This window comes from Populus nigra, chromosome 7 (assembly GCF_951802175.1).
Source record: "Populus nigra chromosome 7, ddPopNigr1.1, whole genome shotgun sequence".
In the NCBI taxonomy this organism is placed as follows: Eukaryota; Viridiplantae; Streptophyta; class Magnoliopsida; order Malpighiales; family Salicaceae; genus Populus; species Populus nigra.
In genome coordinates, this window is record NC_084858.1 from 12,518,446 (window position 1) to 12,529,130 (window position 10,685).

Sequence of the window (10,685 nt, forward strand, 5' to 3'; positions counted from 1 at the left end):
ATGTCAACATCAACAAAAGCATTCTCAATAACATGAAAATTTGATTTTCTTTGAAGTCGATAGACGAAGAAACTCAATATGGATAAGATTAACCAACTCATCAAGTTGAAAGATACCATGTCCTATAGTTACTTCATTATTACCATCTTAAACAACTTGAACATGTTCTTTTCAATGTGCATGACATCAAGATTATGGTAGCGGAGCCACTTTACCACCATTTGTTAATGTGAATGCCTTCTTATTTTCCATACATTATGGACATAATAATTTTACATGTGTGCTCTAACCAGAAACCATTTCATATGTAAGATAATCATTGATAGTCCATATCATAGTTATCTTCATTTACAATTTTTTTCCTCGAGACATCATAGGTTAAAGTCCCGGATGACCATAACTCCTTCAACTCATCAAAAATTATCAAAGATAAGCATTATATTTTGACCTGGACTATTAGAATCAGGTATGACTGTATATAAAAACATGAACTCTAGCCTCATATACATCCCTGGTGGCAAGTTGTAAATCGTGAGTATCACAAGCTAACAAGAATAAGGAGCAGTAAATGACTTGAATGAATTGAATCCTCATGTACATAACCCAAGACGTATGTTCCTTGATTCCATTGAAAACTGAGGATGCATTTATTAACATGTTTTCAGGCTTCACTATCAAATGAGTGCACCATGAATCCATCCACTACATCATGTGAATGATGCTAAGTCATGTGCTTAATAGTCTTTGAAGATATGAATAACCTTTAGTGTTTAGAAGTGATTAAAAAGTATCTAAATTTTCTATGTATGACAAGAGTCATTTCCCTACCAGTTCTGAGTTTTTAACGAGTATGCCCACTTGTTCTACACTCAGTCAACTCTGCAGTTTCAAACTCTGCAGTTTCAAGGTAATATAACTTGTAGAAGTTTGGACACATGTCAATTTTATGGTATTCTTTTCAAGTAAAATGCTTATTTCTTATTCGACAATTCTTTTGTAACCTACGTCACTCAACCTATTATCTGATTTGATGGTGAACACTTGTGCAATGAATGATAATTTACTGTGATTTGTGTACCCATCCTATAATAGTTTGTCATAATATTTCAAAAGAAAAAAAAACCTAGCAGCTTCTATATTTGGTTCTTCATCTACGATTAAACATTTATATGTATAACTCTGATTTATTCTCATCTAATCTATAATCATATTCCTATAAGGATTATTATTGTCATCTATAACTTCATGCACGTTGCTAGATCTAGAAGTTGACCCAACCATCATTTCTACCATGATCTAGTAAGGAACATATGGTTCTCAGTGTCCAAACCAACACAAGTATTTCTTCATGAACTCTTTTTGTAGAAGATGCATCGTTACAACATCTAGATCGAAAAATGTTTTATTTTTTCACTTCTTACATGGATATCTAATAATGCTTCTACTAATATTTCTCGGATTAGATAGTGTGTAATTCATAAAACCCTCAACACATTACAATAACCCATCCTACGCAACCCTTTGAGTAAATCTTGATACATCCATGAACGATCATCCATTACTTATGTCAAACCTATATAGAATATTGATGACATCATGTATTAATTAATTATGTAAACTAAATAAATTACCTAATATTGGTTTAACTCAAACGTTTTCAATCTATTTTAATAATGCTCTTAAATCATTATTAATTATGTACATAAATTCAAATTACTACATAATTACTAAAATTTTCAAATCACTCATAAAATTGACAATATATAAAATGTAGTCATTAAATAAGTCATTATTTATTTCATTACAAAGCACTTAAGTCACAAATTCAAAACAAATTTCATCAAATTACAAACAAATACTACATTTTTAAATCTCAAACAAACCTTAACATGTACAAATTATACTTTAATACAACAATTGTTAATGGGAAAAAACTATAAAACAAGGATAGTTTAAAAATATACTACAAAAATATGCAAAAAAAGTATATATACTATAAAAATATGCAATAAAATTGACATTTTAAAATTAAGTTCAAACAAAAAATGGACAGTTTTGCTTACTTAATGTGGAGAATCCTAAAAATAATTGAATTTGTGATAAAATAGGGGGGTTTCTGTTATTTTTTTTTTGCAGAGAGCTTATGAGAAGGGAAAAAAAATGGGAGAAGGAGAGAGGAGGGGTCGCTTGTTAAGTCATAACTTAAATATTACTGATGAATTTACAAATAAATTTTAATAAAGAGGTTATGTGGTCGGTAATCCCATCTGTAAAAGTAATATGTCATTTTAACTTTTTATTTTTTTTAATTCCTTCTTTTCCCACATTAATTTCCTTGGAAATTCCATTAGTGTATCGATGTTTACAAAGTGACATAGCGAGAGACTTTGTCGTCAATAAAGTTCACCGTAATCTATTAACGAAGGGTTTATGAATGTATGATTTGTAGATTTTGGGTTTGTTTAAGATTTTGAAAAATTATATTTGTTTGTCATTTGATAAAATTGAGTTTGATTTTGTAACTTATGTGTTTTGTAATGAAATAAATAATGTTCATATTTTATCAATTTTATTGTTAAGTTGAGAATTTTGGTAAATTTGAAGGAATTTGATTTTTTATTCAAAGATGATAATAAGTTAAGGGTAATATTAAAATAGATTGAATAAGTTTGAATAGAACCAATGGTAGCAAATTATTTGGGTACCGATAATAGTTCATTTTATTAATCAATACATGATTTCATCAATATTCTATATAAGTTTCATATAAGTAATGGATGATTGTTCTTAGATGTATAGAGTTTCAATTGAAATGTTGTGCATGATGGATTATTATAATATGATTGAGGGTTTTATTAATTAAACACTTTCTAATTTGAGAAATATTAGTGGAGGTAATATTAGATGTCCATGTAAAAGGTGTAAAAATTAAAAAAACTTCTCAATCCAGATGTTGTTACAATACATCTTCTACAAAAAGGATTCATGGAGAAATACTTGTGTTGATTTACACACGGAGAACCATATGTTCCTTACAATACTATGGTAGAAATGACAGTTTGGTCAACTAGTAGTTCTAGCAACGTGCATGAAGTTGTAGATGATAATAGTAATCATTATAGGAGTATGGTTATGAATAAAATAAGAATGAATCAGGGTGATACAAGTGAATGTTCAATCATAGATGAAGAATTAAATAAAGACATAAACAAGTTTTTTTTTATCTTTTGAAAGATTATAACAAACCATTATGGGATGAGTGAATAAGTCACAATAAACTATCGACCATTGCATAGGTGTTTACCATCAAATTATATCATGGGTTAAGCGAGGCCAATTATGACAAAGTCATTGAATGAGAGATAAGCATTTTACCTTAATGGAATAGGATGAGGAAAAAATTTTATGTTGTTAAATTTATGGTGAAACCCTTTAGCCTAGGTTAGTAGAAAATTTATATATGTCCAAACTTGTACATGTTGTATTACTTAGAAAATACAGATTTGATCGAGTGTAGAACCTATGATTATGCTTGGTATAAGCCCATAACTATCAAGTGAAGGATTATCATATCACATAGAAAAATAAGATACTTTCCAATTACTCCTAAACTACAAAGGTTATTCATATCTTTAAAGACTAGTGAGCACATAATATGACATCATTCACATGATGCGGTGACAGAGTTATGGTGCACCCTTCTAATAATGAAGCCTATAAACAATTTAATAGTGTGCATCCTTAGTTTTTAATGGAACCACAGGACATACGTGTTTGGTTATATACAAATAAGTTCAATATATTTGGGTCATTTGTTGCACCATATTCTTGTTGGTTGGTGATATTCATATCTTACAACTTGCCACCGAGAATGTGTATAAGGCTTGATTTCATGTTCTTATCTATATCCATATCCAATCCTAATAATCTGGGTAGGAATATAGATGTTTATCTTCGATCGTTTGTTGGTGAGTTGAAGTAATTATGGTCATCTGAGACTTTCACGTATGATGTCTTGAGGAAATATAATTTTTAGATAAAAGCAACTTTGATGTGGACTATCAATGATTTTCTTTCATATAAAATGGTTTTTGTTTGGAGCATGTATAAAAAATTAGTATACCCATATTGTATGAAAAATAACAAGACCTTTACTTTAACAAATGATGGTAAAAAATCTTTTTTTAATTGCCACTAGAGGTTTTAGCCAACCAATAACAAGTATAGAAATAACATAAATGACTTCATTGTAAGTAGAGTTGAAAGGGATGTTACATCATTGGTACTATCGAGTGAAAAATATTATGATGTGGTCTCGCAATACGAGGGCATTATGTTTGATTTTTCAATCTGATAAACAGAAGTTTCCTAGTTTTGGTTTGACCTATAATTGGGTTAGACAAAGTATTTTTTGGGAGTTTTCTTATTAGAAGACTAATCTTCTCTACCATAATTAAGATGTCATACGTATATAAAAAAAACATGTTTGAAAATATTTTTAACACGGTAATGAACGTGAGAAGGAAGACAAAAGGGCAACATGAAGGCTAAAACGGATGTACCTTTGTTTTTCCACCATAAGAATATGGAGTTGGTTTATAATGAGTTATGAGTCGTAAAACCTAAAGTTAGCTTCGCTTTAGATAAGAATGCACAGTTAATTGTTTACTAATAACTTAAGAGTTTGCGTTTTCCTAATGGATATACTTTGAACATATTTAGATTGATAAATTTAGAGGATGATAAATTGTATTAAATAAAGAGTTATAATTGTCACATGATTATTGAAATACTAATTCCAATAGCTTACCAGAATTTATTCCAAAAGGAACATAAGATGCACTCACAGAAATCAGTTATTTTTTGGATATAAATGCTTTAACAAGTTGCATACCCAACACATGGAGAAGCTTAAAACTAATATCTTCCAAACAATTTGCAAACTTGAGATAATATTCCCTTTATCTTTCTTCAACTTAATGAAGCATCTACCAATGCATCTATCATTTGAGGTAAAAGTTAGAGGCTTTATCCAATATAGATGGATATATCCATTAAATAGGTTAGGGATTACGCATTCATCCTAATTATATTTTTATTGTCTTTTCTTAAAAAAATATAACATTTATTTAATTCTATGCAGATACTTGTTTAATTTAAGGAAAAAAGTTAAAAACAAGGTGTATGTTGAGACATTGATATGCAAGGATTATATTCTTGAAGAGATCTCAATATTCATCCCATACTATTTTAAACCTAACTTGAGAACAAGAATCAACCGTATTCTAAGATACGATGACGATGGAAAAATGCCTTTAACTAAGAATTTGTAAATATTTTCTCATCCTAGACAACCTTTAACAAAAAATACAATGAGGAGAAGATACTTGATAGAAATCAAAATCAAACAACTTAATAATTTACATCGTCAATTTTTACTATCTTAAAATTCACATTTTACTTAATCTCCAAATTTTCAATTATAAGATGAACAATTTGCCACATGGTTCAGAACACATGTGAGCACTACTTAATAATTATTATCTCTTATAATACTTAATTTCATTAAACCTCTCTCTTTAACTATTAATGATTGTTATCATGTACCGGGTTTATCAATTAAGAAGGGATGCTAGTGATAGTTTGAATCTACTATGTTTGGGTCTTAAAAGAAATGTCAAGTGCTAGAATGAGTATTTCATCAATGAATATGTCTTTCATATTAAAGAGTATAGTCAGAGTAGAAAGACCTATAATAGTGAAATTTATGTTAAAGGATCAACTTCTAATGAGTTTGATAATGATTATTATTGGAAGCTCAAAGAGGTGATTCAATTATAATATCATAACGAGCTTAATAAAGTCTTTTTATTCAAAAGTTATTGGTATGATATCATCGATAAAGGACTCCAAGTAGATCCCCACCATGTTTGGTTAAAATTAATATAAAGGCTAGACATCACAACATCAATGATGTCTTTATTTTTGCCAAACAATACCAAGAAGTTTATTACATATACACTCTTTCATTTAGAAATGATCATTCTAGGGTTTATTGGCTATCCGTAGTGAAAACCAAACGTAGGGGTCAAGTTTAAGTTGTTTATGAAGGTAACCATGAAGTAACTGTGGGAGGCAATGCTTTTCAAATTGATGAGTTAGTTCATTCATATCGAGTTATTTTGTCTATCGATTTAGAAAAAAATTCAAATTTTCATTTTTCGAGAATATTCTTGTTAATGTTGACATTGAGGAATTAAATGATGTATAGAGAACCATTGGACATAAAAAAATCAATGAAGATGATGATATAGATGAACATTAATTTGATGAAGAATATTATGATGGGCATAAGGATGATGAAATTGATGAAGAAGAAGACAATTTTGCTAACACTGGTGGAACATTTATTGTTTTGATTTTATTATTATGAACATAAATTGTGTAAAAGTGTTTGATTTTATTGTATTTATAGGTTGGATAGATAAGAATACAAAAATACTATGGAAAAAGAAACTATTTTATATCGATTACATAACAAAACGAAATTTCATCGGATAATTGGGTTTTGGAAACTTTTTGGTTTAATTGAAAATTTTAAGTTTTAGTTATCAACTGATAGAGTTTAAAAATTAATAAATATTTAATTATTCATCGATAATTCCATCAGTAAAAAGCTCTAATTGAAAGATCAAAATCTCTAATTTCATCCTCAACACCAGGCAAATCCTCATCCTCCACACTAGGTAAATATCTTGCTCTTTCCTTTTCTTTTCTTTTTTTGACATTGTTTGTTGATTGTTGGTTTTTTGTTTATAGATATGTTTGTTTTTAAGGATCTATATGTATGTTTGACTGTTTGGTTAGTTAAGATTTAACATAATTCAAATTTATATTTGTTGAGAAGGTTAAGATATCTTTTTTCCTTAGCACAACCTTGTATAATTTGAATTAATTTGGTGTTCAACAATTTTGTTAGCCAATATGTTAGGCTTGGTTGGGGTTATGAAAACCTATTAAAGTTGTTTTAGGGCATAGAAATCGAGGGAGGTACCTTTTGAATAACAACAATATGATATTATTAAATGTGATGGAATGATATTGTTGATCTATGTTGTGGTGGTATTGGATTTTAGGTATTTTAGGTAAAAAATAATGAATTTTAGGTTTTGTATTTCAGCTTAGGTAAGAGAGGAAGGAGAATGGTGGTGAAATAGGTTTTGTTGCTAAACTTGTATGAATGTTTTTGAAAAATTAAAAATGGGTGAATTGTAATCATAAATAAAATCAATTGGATTGTGACTTTATTTGTCAATGCATATTTGTAGGTACTAAAATTCTAGGTAGTCTCCTATATAAGGGAGGTGCTGCCGATTTTTTTTTAAAATAGGATATATTAAGAATGTTATTATATTTTTATGACTTAATTTGTTTAGATGATAAAGAGAAGCTCATTAGTGAGTAATATAGATAAGAGTGCTGCTAATTCTTCTAACAACACTTCTAATGACTATGAGTCATTAGGTCCTGACCATGACCAGGCACCTGAGGTACAAGCACCCACTCTCGATGCAGGCTTGTCGAGTGCAATGCCACCTAACAGAAAGACTGTTCGTTTTGAGCGAGATGTATGTATTGGGTACTAATTTGATTAATAGAAGCTCAATCACAATATGTAAGTTTGTTTTCATTGCCTGTATGATTAAGAATAATTAACAATGGATAATTTTTGAATAATTAATTTCAATGAACAATTGGAATTTCAGGTTTACAAATGTGAAGATTGTTCGCACAATAACATCAGTGATGAAATGGTCGATAAAAATGCCTTTATTTTAGTGGAGTTGGGTTTCAAAACACCTTGAAAGGAACTCTATGATTGATGCATGGTTTAGAAAGTTCAAGGTTACTATATATGTAAATAGTTAATTTATTATTATTTTATTTCAGTTATTTTTTTAATTTTAATGAACTAATTATTTTACAAAATTGACATCCAAGGAAAGTTTTTATTAGGATAAGGCTAACAACTGTGTTTTCAAGAGGGTTTGGGAGAATCACAACGCCATTAGGCAAGATTGAATTCAAAATGTTGTATTTTTTTAATATTAAAATTTTATTTTTCATTATCTTAACCAATATATATTTCTACCATATAGGTTACGTGATTTTTAGTATGAGATGCAAGAAAAAGAAAATAAATATGCACAAGAAAAGGGTTTTCCAAGTTGTGGAAACATGGTCATGTGAAGGGATTTTAGACCTTCGCACATCTTGAAAGCTATCTAGGAAGTTTATGTCTAGCATGTGATGTCTATGTTTTTGGTGCAGTGATCGCGGTTTGGTGCAAATAACTAAAACATTGAGATTCATGGTTCAATTACCACACACACTAGCGGATTCATTCCTTTCATTTTGCATGCAAAGTGGATGTTAATATTCTTTTTTATTACATACATTTTTTTAAAAAGTTGTTTTATATGAAAATATTTAACTAACAGTAGCTCGCTTTTGTAAGCTACAGTTTTTAGACACGAACTAAGACCGATAGAGTTTTTTTTTTTTGTAGAAACTCACATCTAAAATGATGACTTTTAGAAAATGGTGCAACAACTCATGGATAGTCGAGCTTAGAAGTTCATGATAATTTGGGTTTCAATTATTTTTTCTTAATTTATTATTTTTATTAATTAGCTTACTATTTTTTTTAGGAAACATATACCACCCAATTGCAGGACAGATACGGGGGCCATCCATTGACCCATCTAGAACTCGATCTGGATTTGTGATTGGAGATCATATCATTTGATGGACCCGATATAAATCAAGTTTATGGTATATGAAACACTACGATCGAGGATATGAAGATGGTTCATAGCATATCAATTGTTGGAATCAGATTTGAGCTCCTAATATTTGGTTGTCTAGGCTCTTATACAAGAATAAGTTGAAGCTAAAATGACTCGGTATAATGTTGAGACAACCCAATTTAGGTTCAAGAAAACCAAACTCAGGCGATTGTACGTGGAATTTTTGTCAAACCTCGGTGGTACATATGGTCCACCTCATTGCCCACCCAGTCCTGATGAAGATTCATCTCCGCCTCATCTTCCTCCTCCTCCTCCAGCTTCTGTCCTCTAGATAAATGATATTCAAACTGATATTTTTTTAAATTGGTAATAAATATTTTTTTTATTTTAGTTTTATTTACTTTAATTTTTTAATTTTATTTATTTCATATTAAATAAAAAGACTAATGGAATTACCGATGGACTAAGTCCCTTGAAAAGTTTTAACAAATTAAAAAGAATTACAGGACTTTACCACTAACAATTACAAATGAAATCATTGATAAACCACGTCCCTCAAAAAGTTCTAGGGAGTTCAAAAAAATTACTTGACTTTGCCGCTAACCATTACAACAAAATCATTAACATACTAAGTCCCTCAGAAACTAATATGAATTCAATCACTCATGGAATTACAAATTGTTCTTTCTGTAGGTGATATGTCATCCTCACTGATTAAAGTTTTGATGAAATGATGGCAATAATTTTTTTTGTTTGACGTGTTTTTTAGTATATAAATCTATTAGTGAGTATATTACTGATGGATCTAACAACATAATATAAATTACCAACAATAGATTTTTCAATGATCATCTATCATCCATGATTCTGTCAGTAAATGATTTTCTAACAAAACTAGTGTTTAAATACCAACAGAATAATCCATTGGTATTATGCAAAATCCTGGCTATGGTTGGAATCTAAAGAATCTAAATTAGTCAAGAAAAAAATATTATTATTAATTGCTATAATTCTTAGAAAAGGTTCAAAGCTAATGTTCATTAGAATTTTTATTTTAAAAAAATAAAATTCACAAAGAATTATACTCTCTATTTTCATAACCATAATTTTGTTCGATATAATGGTAATATAAGAAAAAATAAATTAATATTAAGAAAAATCTTACACATGATAAAAACTATACATATTAAAAAATAATCATCATGGAAGGTTTTTCAAGGATACTAAAATAAAAGAAAGAAAAAGCACTTAAATGGTGAGTTTCTTAGATATACAAAGAAATTAATATAGATAGTACAATTAAATAATAATTTTATTGAAAGATATATATATAAACCAAGTTCTTAAAGGACAAGCATATCGTAGTAGCATGGGGATGTGTCAGATTTGCATGCTGACCAAATGATGCAATGAGGAGGTTGAAAGTAAGAAGTGCAAGTGAACTAACGAAGCTAAATAATGAAGGAACATGTGACTGAATAATTCCAATTAAATTGGAGGACAGATCTTACCAAACTATACATGCTAAACTGGACTGTATGTTTCTATAGCTTTCGTGGCAATGTTAAGGCAGAATGTGTCAAAAAAAATCTATTTTTTTATTATTCACAAGTTAATATACCAATTTCATATTTTTCCCAGCAAAACTAAAAAAAAATCATTATCTACCAAAAAAAAGAATCTATTTAAGATTTTAATAAGGGTTTAATAAACATAAATTTAATACGTATTATTATTCAAATGTTATACATAATGTGCCCGAAAATTAAGAGACTCAACACATCAATAAATCTGGAAATAACATCCTCTAATGACTTTCCTAATCTCCAATATTGTGAATGAAAAAAGAATCACATCAAAGTGATGGATTGTAAG